At 46.5% G+C, this 16,560-nt stretch overlaps 1 protein-coding gene across 2 annotated transcripts in view; it reads left to right on the forward strand.

Annotated features, from left to right (window-relative positions):
- The first annotated feature begins 5,466 nt into the window (after positions 1–5,466).
- LPP (LIM domain containing preferred translocation partner in lipoma) overlaps positions 5,467–16,560 on the forward strand; it is a 311,735-nt gene continuing 300,641 nt past the window's right edge. The window contains exons 1-3 of one of the 2 annotated variants that reach the window (XR_003915890.1): positions 7,693–7,797; positions 8,360–8,409; positions 13,277–14,374. The gene's annotated coding sequence lies outside the window, so the exon portion shown is untranslated. Of the gene's footprint in view, positions 5,534–7,691; positions 7,798–8,359; positions 8,410–13,276; positions 14,375–16,560 lie in introns of those variants that run through there. The other variant, XM_029960801.1, reaches the window with a different exon arrangement.

Consider the following 16,560-nt stretch of genomic DNA (forward strand, 5'->3'; position numbering starts at 1 on the left):
CAGCTCTTCCCACGCAGCCTCCCACGGGTGTCTCCTGTTTCTAGGCTGAGGGCCAACTGTGGTATCTCACGCACTGCTGCGTGGTCAGTCTTGGCATGTGCTGACTTGTGCTTGGCCGCTGATGTTGCAGTTGCTCAAAGAGGTCTCCCCCCATTTTATTCTGTGTTTCCTTCTTGGGTGGTGACCAGGCACATGGCTGTACCCCATTTGAGAGGTGCAGTATTAGTCTGTCTTCCTGACTGCAGTCCCTAACACTCCTTGAGCCTGGCTGATGGCTGGCATGGAGCTGGTCTTGCTAGCACATTGGATGCCAACTTCCTTGATGCTGTGCCAAGTCAGTCTTTTGAAAATATTGTCTGGCAAGTCCTGGAGAGATCTTTGTCTCCAAAAGCTTCTACAGTTCCCTTCTGTTTTTCCCCATCACCAAGTGAAAAATAAAAACACTTGGCTCGATAACAAGTGCTGGCTTCAGGGCTGGTGACAAAATTCCTGCTGACAAGCTCGGTATCGTAGGGTAGGAGTAGGTGAGGACAGGTATGATGGTGGTGTTATGCTGTTAGATGCTCCTGTGAATCACACCAGCGAGACAGAAGAAGTTTGCAGAGACCTTTCCTGGTCTCAAGTGGTTTGTACCTTTGGTGTGATGTTGCACTCACACACAGTAGCTAATGTTTCAAACAAATAGATATGTGCTCTTCTGGAGTACAGCGCTCTGGTGTAGCAGGTTTGAGGATATCATGTGGCAAACTCTTGGAAGAACACAGAGAATTAGTACCCAAGAAAACTTTGTGCTGTCAAACTGTCAGGTACACGGTAAGAAGCACGATCTCTCCCTGTGAGCACCAGTGAGATCCAGTAAGGGTGCTGAGTGATGTGTAATTGTGAACTTTGCCATTCTGCAAACCAGAAGCCTCTTTATTTTCACTGAGAAACAGGAAAAGTGAACCAAATCACACAGGTCCAGGGGTTCAATTTTACAGTCATTGTTGATGCTGTAGGCAAATAATGAAGGAAATGCAGTGCAAGTCCAGTGTATATTCTTCTCAGGTCAACAAGGTACAATGGCATAGAGGGGCTAAAGGCTTTTTATCCTTTATTTTTAAGAAGAGGAAAGATGTGACAATAGTTGCACTTACTGTGCTAAAAAGTTATGTGATAAATCACAATCCCCTTTTATAGGCAATTAATTAAGCTCCTTTGATGGGAGGATAATCTGCAGAATTCCCATGGAAGTCTGTGTGCTGGTTCTCTTGCACAAGGTGATGGCTCTGCCACCTTCCCTTTACTTGAGCCTAAGCCAGGAGGATGGGAGTGTGTATAGGGCTGGGTGCCAGGCAGACATGTGCTGTCCTCACCTCTGTCACCTTTGGGGGTGCAGAGGAAGTGCATGGAGCTGTGTGTCATCCTGCAGGGAGATTACCAGGTCACTGTGCTGAGATAGATGGGCGTTTCGCAGCTATGCTGTGGGATGGCATGTGCATGTTCCTGCTGAGCCGGGGCATTAGGATTGCCTTTCCTTCCCATTGTCCTCCTGCTGTGTAAGCTGGAGACCTTCTCAGTCTCCTTTTTTTCTAGTTATTGGTGTCAGCCTGAGATTTGCTCACCTCAGGGATGGTGGTGGTGGTGTTCAGGTGTCCTTTGGGGAAGAAGAGGGACAGCATCTTTGTCTGTGGTGAAAGTCCAGCGGCTCTGTGTGATGGTGACAGCATGTGTTATCCCACAAAGCAAAGGCGTGTCATCCCACAGCAAAGCAAGGGGCAGCACCCTTGCCTTCATCCCTCCCCATCCCAGACTGGGAGTGGGGGCTCTGTGGTAGCAGGCCACTTTCCCAGGAAAAGCATGAAGCATAGCCTCAAACACTGCCCATAATATTTTTTTCTTTTTTTTTTCCTCTTGTATAAGGGTCAGATTCGATGAAGAGTCTGGCTTCCAGCTGAAGTTGGGGTAATTTAGGAACTACTAGCTTTTTAATGTATTTTCTGCATGTCTCAGTCCCCATCTATGATGGAAGTAATGGTACTTTCTTGTTCAGAAGGCGGATGCATACACAGGCTTCTGTGGTCCTCCTAGCTTTCAGATGTAATAAGAGCATTTATTAGGGCTTGTCAGAATTGCTCCAGAATTTTTTATCTATATTTGGAATAAATGGCTCTGTTCTCAAAATGGAGCTTTCTGAGGAAACGTCAGCTTGCAACGCAGTTCTTGTTTTGTAAAGGAAAAAAACCTTGGGTTTTTTCCTATTTTTCTATTTGTGATAATAAAAACATTTGTTGAAAACAAAAATGTTTTCATGAAACGCAGTCAGTGGTGAGGCCGTTTCACACTCTGCTGGCTTATTGCCTTGTGTCCATGTTTACCTAGGCCTCTCTGCCCCATCCAGACTTTTTCCTTTTTTTTTTTTTTTAAGGACTATGCTTCCTTGGCCTCTTTATCCAGCTGTTTGGAAAGAGGAGCAGCAACCCTGAGAAACTTTTCTGTTTCTAATACATCCTTATCCACCTGAAGGTATTTGTTCCAAGGCTGAAACTGGATTGGTTTGCTACTAGGATATAAAGGTGAAAGAGGATGGCTAATGCTTGGAGGGGGCAAACATTTCTAAACCAGAGAGATTTACTTGTCCTGGTTGATTGTGCTTTTTAAATGTCTCCAAGAATTATAATGCTTTCAGAAATACCAAGGCTGACCACGTGGGCACAGGAGTGTGGATTCCAGTTGCCTGCCAGCTATTTGTTGCTATTTTCAAATGATCTGGCCAAAACTGGATAAAATCTAAGCCTTGAACACGAAGACTGTCTGGTCGTGTAGGCTCTAAGTTTTAAAAGTTTCGTTTAAAAATGGTTTTAAGGACAGTGATAAGAGGGCCTGCTGTGGTGCCAAGGGTTTCATGATGGTGGCACCTGAGCAAGCTTTGCACAAGGTGTCCTCTGCCTTCAAATTTTGGCCATTTAAAACCTAAATGGTTAAAGGAACATTATCCTTTATAATAAAACTTTATAATAAACCCCTTAGACTTGGCAGAGCAAACATGCACTAAAATGCCATCTCTGCCCTAGGAGATCTCAACCTAAAGGTGGGCTGCAGAAGACCCTGGGCTGGGAGTGGGGACAGCCAGGCACCTTCCTGCCCCTGTATCTTGGGGCGCAGCACTTCTCTGCTCTCCTGGGCACTGTCAATCTGGTTTTCTTGACTGAGCATCGTAAGATGTGAGTGGCGTGTTAGGGCAGCATTCTGCTGGTGCTGCCTGGTGAGGGTGGCCATTCCTTGGGGAGTGGGCAAATGGCATGGTTTTTTGGATTGCAAAATGTTGTCCTTTGTTTGAAACCCAAGCTCTGTGGTGCTCTGATACTGCATGAGTACTTGAAAACAAAGTCGATTATCCTTGTTTGGTAAAGAAGCTGGGCTGCATTTGAGGGAGAAAGTGAAACTGCCCCCCTCTTGCTCAGGGTCTCTCTGACCAGGCTTAGTGAAATGCAGACAGCAAATGGTGGGGGGAAAAAAAGAAAACAGTGAAAATAAAAATCAGTGAGGATGTTTTGCAAATCTTCCATTTCCAGTAGACTGAGGGAGTGCGAACAGCGTGAGGCCAGTAGTTTGTGCTTGAAAATACGGGATCCAATCCTGGTGTCAGTTACAGACGTGTAAATCACAGGCAGCACTGCTGGCAGTGATGGGGAGCTGCTGAAAGGTTGCTCCAGCTTGGGACCTGCAGGCTTTCTGGCATAGATGTGCTGATTCCTCTCATTCCTTAGCCACCCTTTTTTCCTTTCTGTCTTTGGGCATTTAAAATAACAGGAGTGCAACGTGGCTGATCCTGCTTTTGGGTTGTTTCCCAACTATCGTAGCTCAGTGGTTCCAGCTTAGGGTGACTCCTGGCTGCTGGGATGTTTTAGGTAGGACTGTCTCGCAGCTTGCTCAGCCTCTCTTTAAATCTGTTCTGCTCCAAATGATCTTTTAATTTTCTGTAATATAGCAATCTCTGGGAGAGTGGGATGCCATCCCTTCAGTACAAATTGGATCCTATTCCTTCTGTGCTGGTGTGCAGCTGGAGTGTTCTTGCCTCCTTTTCCCCCCCACTCTCCTAACTCATTTTCCCCTTCTCGTTTTAGTCACATTTAATGAACCCCAGAACAAACGTGGAAATCAAGTGTGGCAGCAAAGACACAAATGTGTCCCCTGGTCCCTAAGCCTGCTGCAGGACCTTGTGGCTCCTGCAGGGCAATGCTGTAGCACCAGGCTCTGTGCCCTGCAGCACGTAGGGGCTGCCAGGGAGTTTATGGGAGCTCATTTTCCCCCTTGGAGCTGATTGTCTGTGCTGTGGCCGGCATCAGCCTTCCTCCAGGACTAGGGCTGGACCAGGAGCTCGGAAGTTGTAAGTCCCATTATGGCTAATTTTGACACATGGGTTGTGGTGGATTTGGAAGCAGCCCCGTGCCGAGTACTATCTATGAGGGGTGTGTGCTTCCTTGAGGACTGAAACTCGCCATTCACAGCCACTGCTTTGCACCAGCACAGGATCTGGCCTCCCAAAAGGCAGCAGCCAGGCTGCTCGTAGTGGTGACTCCCTGAGCAGGTGCTGCCGCTGGCAGCAGAGCAGAGGAAACACGTCTCCAGCTTTTATTGTCTTGTGTGATCTTTTTATTAGATAACTTTGAATTGAGCAGTTTAATTTTAATGTATGAAGCCTGAGAAGCAAACACAGGGCCGGATCCTGCATGAGTCAGTGTCCCAGGGTAGAAAGAGGAGCCCATCTCCATGTGGCTGTGTTCAAGTGCGACGCTACTGATTTATATAAGCTGAATTTTAAGTCAGATTTGGACTCCAAATTGAGGGGAGTATGTAAGGGGTCCAATTTTCCAGTGTGTGAGAATGTGGAGACCTCAGATGGCTCCCTTGGTGCTGGTGGTGGCCAGAGCGCCTGAGGATCAGGGCTCTGGCAGTGGAGGAGATAACGTGAGATTTCTTAGTTTGGGAACTTTGGCCAGAAAATAACAAATATATTGGCACAGAGTGGGAAAGACATAAAAAGACGTATGTCAGAACAGGGCAGGCTTTTAAGTGGTTTTCATTTAAAATGAAAAGGTCAGATTGAATGAGGTTGGCGTCTGGGGAACTGTTCGTGCACCTGCCAATCATACAGGGGGGACCCATGTCAGTTTGTGCTGATGGCTGACTGGCTGAGAGCTTGTCTGTGCTTAAAAATTGGTGACTGGAACAGTTAAAATGACAATTTTCCTTGTGGCTGTCAGGTTGAGCCATCTGCTTCATGAAGGAATGGAACAAAGGATCCCAGCACAAGGCTGCTTTATCCCAGTTCAACTGGTGCTTGCACTTGGGCTTCAACAAGTACAGCTATACTGATTTAAAAACAATAATAATAATAATAATAATAAACAGGCTCTGAATATTGGTAACACTTTCAAGTGTAAAGGAAATTAAAAGTGAATGCAGCTTTTGAGTAGTTAGAAAAACAGTTGCCATTTAACCAGGCCGTTGTGATAACTGTAATTAGCACTTGCTGAAATTATTTTCACAGGTAAGATTTTCATTTAAATGGATTGGGGTGTCTGGTTACTTCCATTTCTACGTGACCACAGTAAAGTTATGCTTTTCTGAAAGTGCTGACTGCTGCTCTTTGAAACTTGGAGTTCTTGCAGAGGTTTTCAACTGTCCATTCCTGAAAAATCTGAACAATCTAAGAAAACTCAAGCCATAACAGATGATAGATGCTTAAATTCAGGCATTGTAAACTACTGGTTTCAGATTTAAATCTGCAAATAGGTAAAAGTGCTTTCTATATTCCCCTTGTGTGTTAAATTTATGTTTATTTTTTTCTTGAGAAATACTGGTTCTTACTGTCAACAATACAGCATCAATATTGTCAGCCAGTGGGTGAACGAACTGCTTCTGATCATTATGTCACAAGGTGATAGGGATAGCTGGTGTGGAAAGTAAAGCCAGGAAGACACAGTTCAATTAGCCAAGTCCTATCACTGATCTTGGAAACGTTTCGTGAATTAAACCTGGGAGACACAATCCTGAGCCAAGATTTTTAAACACAGGTTGGTTCCCAAGAAGTATTGTCTTACCTGGAGCTCCTGGAGGTGCTGTTGTGAGTTGAACTGAAATGGTGTTGGAACCAGAGGGGGATGTTGTTGTCTTCTGCCTTTGCAGATAAGACCGAAGGGCATTTTGCCAGGAGCCTGTGGGAAGGACCTAAATTGTATGTAACTCTACATCATTTTTAAATGAAAAGTAAACATGCAAAACCATAATATTTGCTTGTACTTGTCTCCTCATTGATGGATGAAGAAAAATTGTTCTTTGGCTGAGTTCATCAGCCAGAAAACCCTGCAGTTACTCATCTTCATCCCAAGCCTGCAGTGAATGGGAGAGGCCATTGCAATCTCCAGTTGAATTTGTCCTCATCACACCTGAGGGGAGCATTGATGGTCCTGGGAACTTTTATACCTGGCCATCCCTGTGGGGAATCAGGGCTGGGTGCCACCACAGGGACCATGGGACTGAGCTGGGACAGGGTGAAGGTCTGTGTGCTCTTGTGGTGTTGGCATAGTGGAGATCTTCCACTGCCTGGGAGAGGCAAGAGCCCTGTTGCTCTCCTGGCTGCTGTGGCAACAAGTGTGGCATGGGAGACAAGAGGTGTTGGCAGGGGCAGGAAGGCATTTTGCTGTGTGACAGGGAGGAGGGACCTGGACTGTGAGCCACAAAGACGCTTTTGTGTTTTGCTGCATGTTGGTTGTAGATTTGTGGGCTCACATGAACTCTCATGAGCAGCACAGGTACAACAAATGCAAGTCTGAACTGAGCTTTTCCATAGTTACAACAGCAAATAGCAGTAACTTTCTCTGCTGAGCTGAGATGACAGGCCAAGCCTGTGCTTGTCATGGGCTGAGATAGGGCTGTCAGAGTGACCAGCATGTGGCTGAGAGGGGATGCTGGCTGGGGGCAGGAAGGAGTGTGCGATTCAGATGCTGCTGGTCTCCGTGGGCTGCACCCTGCCACTTGTCCTGGCATGCCACGTTCAAGGTGGTGGTCACGTGGCCTGGTTGTCCCCTCTGCTCTACCTTCATCTTCTGCAGAAAGGAAAAAACAACACTGAGCTGGTCACATCAAGAAAGGGTAGTGTCTGCTTCTCAGCTACAGGAAAGAGTGAGACAGTCCCCAATGGGCAGAGCTCCTTAGAAAAAAGGCTGTGCTGAGGAGGAGGGCTGGGGGTGTAGCTCTGCTCACAGTAATGGTGAACCCCATGAGCTTCAAAACGCATTAGATGATGCCTTCTAGCTCCCTCACTGTGTCTGAGGTCAGGGAGATGAGTGATGGATTCATGCTGCTCTCTTAATTTATGCCTCATTTTGCATCTCCTTGTCCCTCCCCCTTCTTAGTGGCATTAAGAGCAGTAAAGAAGTGGTGGCTTGAGAAGGTGTGAGTTGTTGGCCAAGCTGTGGCATCTGACATTTCTAGTCATTGCTGGTTGTTAGCCCAGTTCTGGGTGGTGGGGCTTGCTTTTGGGGGTGCTGAAAGGAGTCCAGGAGTCTGAAGGCTTCTGCTTAAGAAAGCTGGGGAGGAAAATGCTATGTTTCCCATAAGTTGTGTGGGTTAAACTGCAAGTTTTGTAGACAAGCCGTCGGGAGGCCCATCCAGTGTGCATCACTTGAGTGTCTCTCTCTTTGCAGGGCTGGGAAAGAAACCCAAAGTCGTGAGTCTGGCGGAGCCCTGCGTGTTTCCAAACGCCCTGCTCTGAGTTCATCCCACCAGTAAGGCTGTGCAGCGTGAGAACTGGTACGTAAACATGATTCATAGGCACAGGGGGCAACTTCTCAGAAGGATGTCATGCCTTTTCTGACAGTGGCACCTTGTCCATGGTTCTTGAAGTTTGGAGGGGGAGTGGGATCATTGGGAAAGAGCAGACAAACTGATGGTTCCCTAGTGGTGCTTACACCCAGAGGCTTTGGTGGGGAAGGGCTCAGCAGTGAGAAGCTGTGAGTGTCCGAAAGTCATTCCAGGCTATGGTGCTGAGGCTTCAGACGTGCTCTGTTGAGTGATGCGCTGTGTCATAGCACGCACGGATGGGCGATGTGGGGGTAATGACAAATACATGCACCAGAAATGCAGATACACACACACACACACACACACACACACACACACACACACACTGCAAGTGTAGGCACGTGGAAACAAAGATGGCAATGCGTATATAGTATGTACTATACAGTGGCATATGAGAGCTTGGGGGTGTATATACCAAATGTCCGTATGTGCTATATATGGTGATAAAAGAATGCATATGCATTCATGTTCTTTTTTTTTTTCTTTCTGTCTCTTCTGTCTTTCTGTGGAGCTGTTGCAAAACTACCAGATTCAACCTCCTGGGAAGCCTTTCTGGCCAAGGTTCTACAAGCCAGCACCTGCTTTGCCTGCCTGACTTCTTTCTATATTTATTCCCCTGCACCCGGTTTTTGCCTTTGCCTGTGGAACTGTCACAAACATTTGTACTGGCTTTTGGCTGCACAGGACTTCAGCTTGCAAGTCCTAAGTCTGCTTTTGTGCATGGTGGAGAGGAGTAGGAGTTTGTGTGTGTAGTTGTGCATGTGTATGTATGAGCATCCGTGGTCCTTGCTGTCTGCATTATGTGGTCTGTGTCCCTGTGATGCTGCAGCAGTCCCTGTGTTCTGTAAACCATGCAGGTTGTTCTCTCTGCCCCTTCAAGATGTTTTTATGAATCAAATATTCTCAGTCCTCTTGCTTATGTAATGTCATTTAAATGAAATTAGCCACGCCTGACCCAGTGGCTGCTTTATAACAATCTGTACTGCTGTGCAGGAGGCTTGAGTTGGATTTTATTCCCAAGCCCCCAAGATTTCACTTCGCAGCCTTAGAACTGTGGCAAGGAAGGGGATTTGTGTTGCCATGTAGCAAGGGAGCTCCTGGTGAGGCTGTGGATGGACATAGATGTGTCTGTCCCTCTGTTTCTCTCCTCTGTGTCATTTGGGGTAGAAGGTGCTCTGCAGCAGAGGTGCTGAACAACAGCTTATGCTTTGGTACCTCTGATTAACGTAAGCACAGTAAAAAGGGAGAGGGTATAATGTCATTTCAGCTGGGAAATGGAAGGGAGATCCTAGTGCTGTCTTGGGGAATGTGAAGCTGGGGGAGTAGCTGCACTGTGGGTCTCTCATGAGCAACTGCTGCTCGGAGGAGGCACGTGCTCATTCTCGGTCCGATGGGTACAACTTGCACATATTGAAAAGCAACACTGGGCTGCCTGCCAGGAGCTGGGAAATGGCTTGTCCTCATGTGCTCAGACCCCTGAGCTCTCACCCCCTCTAACAGCTATATTTGTTTCTGACATGGGAGTCCCTCTAAGGTCACAAAAGCATTAGGCCCAGGTTTCAATCCCAAGAGCCATAAAACGTACCCTACTTGACCCCTGTGCAAATACAGAGGCAGTGTGAGCAACCCACATTCCCCTGGGTTTCATTTCCCTGTCCCCTCCTTGTGTGCCACTGCAGCCTGCATTCCTCTCCCATTCCGTAAGCCCTTTCCTCTCGCGCTGACACAGCTAATATTTCCCTGCTGGCAGGGCAGGCGAGGTGGTGGCATTTAACTGTTAGGGAGAACTTTGATCCGTTCATGCTGTAGAATCCCAGACCTGTAAGGGCTGGTGCACACCTTTGGTGGGGTTTATGCTCTTCCAGGTGTTCCCCTTCCATGCTTTGGCTCCCTTTCTTGACTTAGATAATTCTCTACTTCATTCCACTGTTTGTCCTTGCAAGAAGCAATACCTTGAGAATTGTTTTCTGCAAGGGGCTGGAAAACGGAGTCTGAATTCATAAAATTTGCACCTACCTGACCCTTCTTACCTTAGTTTTTGAGCATCTTCTTGCACAGTGACTGCAGTGCTCAGAATATCTCCTATTTCTGACCATGGAGAAAGCTCTCCTGGTAGCCCTGCTGCTAGCTGGAGCACACAGCTCTGGGGGAGGTTTTAGTGGGTTTTTTGAAAAATAATTGATCAGCTACCCATCGAGAGCTAGTCCCAACCTGCAATGCACTGAGGTTGTCCTTATGTACCACTTAGTGCCACTTGGACTGTTGGCTCTTTAAAGCTGCCTTTAGGACTACCAGTGTAATGAACGTGTGCTGGTGCTCTCTGGCAAGATTTATTTTTTTTGCAGTGATAGCAGTGTAACACTGAGTTAAATGTGGTTTGTATTCTAAAAGCAGAAAACTTTGTTGTCTTCTAAAGCAAAGGTTTACATGTTTTCTGTCATCTGTGGTAGCGGGTGCTAAACTCTTGCTGCCTGACCCCTGCTCAGTTACTGGAGGTAATTATAGAGCCTCTGTCAATGCAGCTCCTCCCGAAGCCTGGGCTTCAGCACCAGTGGAAGCCAGATGTACTATAATGTCGCTTTTTACAGTTTGTTTTGGCCATACATGGGCAGAGTCAGCTCTGGAATTCCTTCCCTATAAATTCAATAGCATCTTGTGGGTGGTGCTGGGGAATCACTCTGGTCTGGTTGGATCGCCTCGCCTCAGCAGCCTGTTCCCCTTGAAAATGTCGTGCTTTGCACATTCCTGAGAGGCTGCCTGCTCCTGGAGCGATGGCTGCGGCTACCAGGAGGCTGTTGTCCTGTGCTGGCAGGCGTAGTCACTTCCCTGCTGCCTGCAGGTCAGCCGTTGCAGCCGAGGACTGATGCTTATGGGAGCATTGGCACGGGAATATTGCTCTGGTGTGCATGCAGGCTCTGCAGGGACACATGTTTTACAAAGCACCAGCTCGATGAGCCAGATCAGGGGAGGTTTTCCTGTGCCAGGTGAGCAGCTGGTGTGGGATGTGACAGCAGGACCTCTCTGGTGTGACGGAGGGTTGAGCCTTGCCTTTTCTGATGCCAAGCTATTGGTGCTATAACCACAGCCTGAGTCTGCCTATTTACCTTCAAAGAACACTCTAAAAAGTAGTCCTATGAGTTTGCTGCTGCTGAGTTGAGATGAGAGAGAGGTTTCTTTCAAGGGGCAAAGAGCAGTGACTCCTGGAGTTGCTCCCATTGCATCTTCCCATGCATCCCTGGGAGGGAACAGAGATGCAGTGTCACCCATCGAGCCAGTAGCCTCCAAAGCATAGTTCAAGATGGTGACATGGGGCCCCATGACCAGGCTGTGTGTAGGTCAGCAAAGGCAATGTGCTCAGCTTATGCTTCAGAGGGGCAAGTCATCCTGGTGCCAAAGCCAGGGAGAGAAGGGTGATTTTTTTTTTTTTTGACATCCTTTGGAGTTTTGATCTCCATATTTGGAAATGTTTACCCATTGCTCTGATCTATTGCAAGGGAGGGGAGGTGACTCAGGGTCTGGTGGAAGCAGGATTTGAATTCCTGTAGTAAGGTTTTTTTTTTTATCCCCCCCTTTCTTGTTTTGGAAGCTTATTGTGGTCAGTTTTCGGTTCTCTCTTGCTCTTGGACCTTGTTCTAAATTTGATCTGCTCGAGAGGGAAGCGTGTTAATGAAGGAGCTTGCCTGAATGTTGGTAAGTGCATCGTTGCTGTTTTAGCAAGCAACTTGGGACTTTTTTTTTTTTTTTGTGTTGTTTAGTCAGATGGATTGCATCAAAGTGTTTGCCTTGCTGGTGGAGACAGGCGTGTGGATCACCAGTCAACAGCAAGGGACCCAATGAAACCTTCTGCAGTAGGGAAAGATGACTTAGTGGATTGGTCTCAAAGGCAAAATGTTTCTTCAGGAGTAGGTATAAAGATAATATAAGCCAGCTCCCATTCCGTCACACTCTTCCTTTTAGTTTCATTGGTTAATGCAGCAAGGCAGCAGAGCACTGTAGAGTTAAATGAGTATATATATGCATGTGGTCAGCAAGGAAAACATAGCTTATGTACGATTTCTGTCTCTTAAGCAAGAGTGTGTGTTAAAAAGGCTGCATAATGCATGGATATATTTCTCTCAAATGTTAATATTTAACTACTGTAATATGTGTAAAATGTTAATATTTAGCTACTGGATAAAGTTTCAGTGTCTGTTTTTTCCTGTTCTGTGTTTTTCTTTAGTGTGAAGTTTAGTGTGAAGTTTTTCTGATATTGTAGCTGGCTGTTTCTCTTTTTTTTCTTTTTTCACCCCCCCCGCCTTCCTTTCTCTTTCCTGAAAGGAAGCTGCAGTTCATCCAGACAGTCAGGGACGTTGGGGGGAACCTGGAAGATGCTCTGCTTCCCGTTTTGTTCATGGCAGCTAAAACCATGCCGGGAAATCTGGAGCAGAGATCCACCATCCTGCATTCCTTTTGTCATTTGGAGCATGTAACAAGCATAGAGTGCTTTTAACGCTGCTCTGGGGGTTATGTAGCTGCCACTCCTGCACCTCAAATGGTCCTTTTACTTTGAAAGGGGCATTGGTGACAACTCCTTTATAGTTCCCACTGCTGGTTAGTAATCCTTGTATCTTCTCGCTAACTGGTATTTTAGGCTGCTTCAAACCCGTTGCTATCATACTCTCTCTATTTTAAATTTAAGACCTTTGTTAGAAAGTTAAACCTCTTATTGATTTTTCTTTTGCCCTTTTAAAAAGGGATTAATACTCATTGTGAGGTTTGGTTTTTCCAGAGATGTGGATTTGTAGGAGGTCCTTGAGGTACAAAACTGTCTGGATTGTTCTGAACAGGGGAAGATAATTGGCTTAGTTTGCACGAGGATGGATGTGAGATAAAAAGCACTAGGCCCCAAAAAGTGAAGGACTGCAGTTGGGATGTGTTTAGGGTTTGTAGACTTCAGCTGTATTTTCTTTCTTGTTACTTCAAGGTGCTTGGATTACTAGAGCTTTGGGAGTCAGGGCCTGGCTGGGCTGAGCTTGGTACCAGTGAAAAGGAAAGAACTGCTGTCCTAAAGCATGTACAGCCTGAACAGGCAGGAGAGGTGATGAGTTAGGAAACAGGGCACTGGGAATGTGTATGGAACACCTGAAGTCTCAGCCCAGCAACTCGTCCAGCAGCCACTCCTCCGTCTGTTGTGCATGGTGGTGCCAAGCTGTGGAATTCCTGCAGTGAGAGGGTGGTCTGTGTCTCTCCTTGTGTGCTGTGCTTTGCCTCTGCGTGTGCACACGTGGCCCCGTGCCATGGGCTGTGCTTCTGGTGGCACGTGGATGTGGCGCATCCAGGCTTCTCCAGCTGCTTGTGGCTGAGCTTGGTGTTTTGGGAACAGCATGGTGGGATTGGAAATGATGATATTCTGTTCCCCTCGAAATTTTCTCCCTTTCCTGCTCACCAGGACAAGGCTGTTTGTTGGAAGACAAGGATGAGCAGTGCCTGGGTGCTGTAAACCAGGGCTCTGGAAGTGCTAGTCTGTCAAGTCTGGGGAAGCGTGTTGTGACTCTTAATGTTCATGTGCTCATCCATCACTGCGAGGACGTGACTTGAGAGCTGGATGGTCTGTGAAGGATGAGCTCCCCATGTGCTGCCCATGTCCCCTTCCTGATGGGTGCTGGGCAGAGCTGGGGTTGCTCCGGAGAACGAACGATGCCCAGCTGGGACTGCAGCTGCCAGGGCTCTCCATCTGGTGTTTCTCCAGGACCTGAACAGATCCGGTGACCACTGATGCTAACCAGGATCCACAGTGGATTTTTTCCTGCTCCAGGAACAGAGCCATTAAGGGCTGACCTTGTAAATTAATACAGCTGACTAAAGGTTTTTTAGCCTGGCACCAGTAAACACTGGAGTCTGAGAAGCCTTCCATGGCACTGGACCTCAAGGGAGCTCAGAGAGTTCCATGCCTGCCTTTCTTAAGCTTCTTTCAATCACTTCTAATGATGTGTTAAAGATGTGTTAAACGCAGAGGACTTGCTTTAGCTCCCATGTAAGGAGGTTTGGTTGGCAGCCCATCCTTCATCTCAGCTGTTGCCGAGATGGATCCAGGGCTGGCACTGCATGGGATGTGGCAAAGGGGTGACACCAACACTGTGTGACTGGAGTGCTGTGAGGGAGTTCAGTATGCACTAAGGGCTGGATGTATGTTCCCCTTGGGCAGGTAAGAGAAGCTGCCTAAGATAGCATGGGGCTAGCACATGTGGGCATGAAAAGGATGAAAGTTACAAGCCTCTGCACATTCGATACTTTGCATTTCTTTAGGCAAAGGTTTTGGAGCCCTTAAACACTAAATCGTGCCTGAGGACTGAGAAAAGCAGCATTATTCTGGTGTTCAGGCATAGAGACTAGGGCACTGTGTGGCAAATTTGGGAAAAGTATTCCATGTGATGGTTCATGCTCAGCTCCTGCAGACAGGTGGACACTTTGAGGCCTTGTGCAGAGTGATACTGTTAAACCCATCTCTCTTACTCTAATAAAGTCATACTTTTCTGAGCACAAAATATTTCTGCATCAGTTGCTTAAAGGTAAACCAAGTGGCAATGAGTATTTCGTAAAGCTGATCTGTGTTGCTAGCGCGTGACATGATCTCATCACGTATCATTACTTCAGAAATTTCCAGATGGCACCTTACCTAATTGTGAGGCTGCTCTTTCCTGGGATCTGAGTGGAGTGCAGGCTTTTAAGAAATGTCTGTTGTTATTAGCTTTATAATACGCGTTTTCCTGTACCAGCTGTTGCAAGCAGCAGGGGGTCTCACTCACAGCCTAATTCTTCAGTCAGCTTTAGGGGGGGGAGGCTGCTCCTGTAAGCTAGGTATTTGCATTTGGGATGAGATCTCCCAGATGAGAACAACTTGTTTGCCTCCAGTGGATGTGTTGGTTCAAGGACTAGTGTGCTCAGAAGGAGGAAACAGGTTGCTCTTGTTGCTTTACCGATGTCCTCGAATAGTTAACTGTGCTTACTGCTTGTCATGGTGGGGGATGACAGTGTTCTAAAGAAATATCAGGTTTCAGAAGACTGGCTGCCTGTGGTGGAGAGGAAAGGAGTCCTTGCACTGTGCTGCCTCATACCTCTCCTGCAAAAATATCAAAGGGACAAGTTCTGGTGAAGCTGCCTGGTTTTGGCAGCCACTTTCCTCCTACATCCTTGTTCTTCAGGTAAATCCCTCTTCAACTTCGATAGCTGTTCCCCTTTCCTCCCTGAAAAGTCATCATCATCCCTTGAAATTAAGGAAAAGACAGGAGGAGGGAATAAATGGATGTTAAGAAGTAGAAAACAATCAATTAAATAGTACATAGCATGTAATTTTCCTTGGAAACTTACCATGAAATTGAGGAGCACTTGAACAACTAGTAATTTAAATTGCATTTGAACACTGCTAATGAGTTGTTTGCATGGGAGTTTTGGTCATTTCACAGCAGGTTGTTGTCTTTAGTACCCCTTCATTCAGTTAAAAAAAAACTCCTGATGAGGAAGGTGCTATAGACAACTGGTCCAGCTGTTGGTAGTAAAAGGTGTACCATGGAAATTTTGCCAGGTCTTGTTAGATGTAGAGCCATTTACATCTTTAGCATTAGCTCTTCCAGTGTTTAAATTCATGGGAATTTTCTGCTTTTTATCTAAAAAAGCTTGTTATTGCTAAAAGGTAGGTAAATAACATTATCACTGTTGCACTCACAAACACGACAGAGTCAAGGGGGCTGAAGAAGCTTCTCCAGGCTCTTGGGGCTGGGGTTTGTAGCTGTGGGTCTGACCTAGGAATAAATCCTTTGGCTCAGTCCTTATCACCTCAAACAAATCATAACAGTGCTTTGGGATCTGATCCTGGCTTGCTCCATCTTAAGAGGAACAACAGAGACGTGCTGATTGGCTGGGCCTGCGGGGTTAAGTTAATTGTCTTATTTTTCCAGTGTTTAATGCTCTCCTCCACCACTGTTTTACTTATAAAATGCCAACTATTTTCAGCAAAAGGCAATATCAACCTAATCATGTGCTATATTGCTGCCGAATGCACTGGGAACAGACTCTATAGGAAGGCAAATGCAAGTTGCTTATCGCCTGTTGCTGAATGAACATCCCATTTTCAGAGCAGAGTTTTTGCAAATCCGTGGGCATGCTTAGCATATGGAAGGGGGTTCCAGTATCAAAACAAATCTGGCCTCCTGTTTCTGGATGTGTAGGTTGTTTCTTAGAAGATGGAACCTTTAAAATCTGTCCCTGCAAACATGGCTGTTAAATCCTGCTATTTCTAGAGGTGTGAGGCAGCTGTCTGTACTGAGATAAGCTGTAAAAAGGCAATATTTTCCCAAACCAGCTTTTTTAGCTATACCTGCCAGACATCTTGGCCAGAGGGAGTACACCAGGAGTGTCACCACTGCTACCCTTTTATGCACAGGGTGCTGAGCGATGTAAAAACTTCTGGGCAAGTCTCCAGGGTCAGTGTTAAGCACCAGCTCTTCCATCTCTATCTGGTGAAATGCTGCTATGAAGGTGCATTCAGAGCAAAGGAAGGAGTGCTTGTTGGTTCGACATTCTTATGTGATCTCCTGTTGTTTTCTAGGTGATTGCTTTGTCCTCGGCTTTTGTTCTTAATTTTCATTGTGTCTTTCTTGTTTCTGACTCAGTGACCATCTCTAATCACAGGGGGTTCTGAATGCCCCCCTCCCATTATTTACTTGAAGGCATTTG

Source organism: Manacus vitellinus, unplaced genomic scaffold (genome assembly GCF_001715985.3).
Source record: "Manacus vitellinus isolate BGI_N305 unplaced genomic scaffold, ASM171598v3 scaffold_29_pilon, whole genome shotgun sequence".
NCBI classification, from domain to species: Eukaryota; Metazoa; Chordata; class Aves; order Passeriformes; family Pipridae; genus Manacus; species Manacus vitellinus.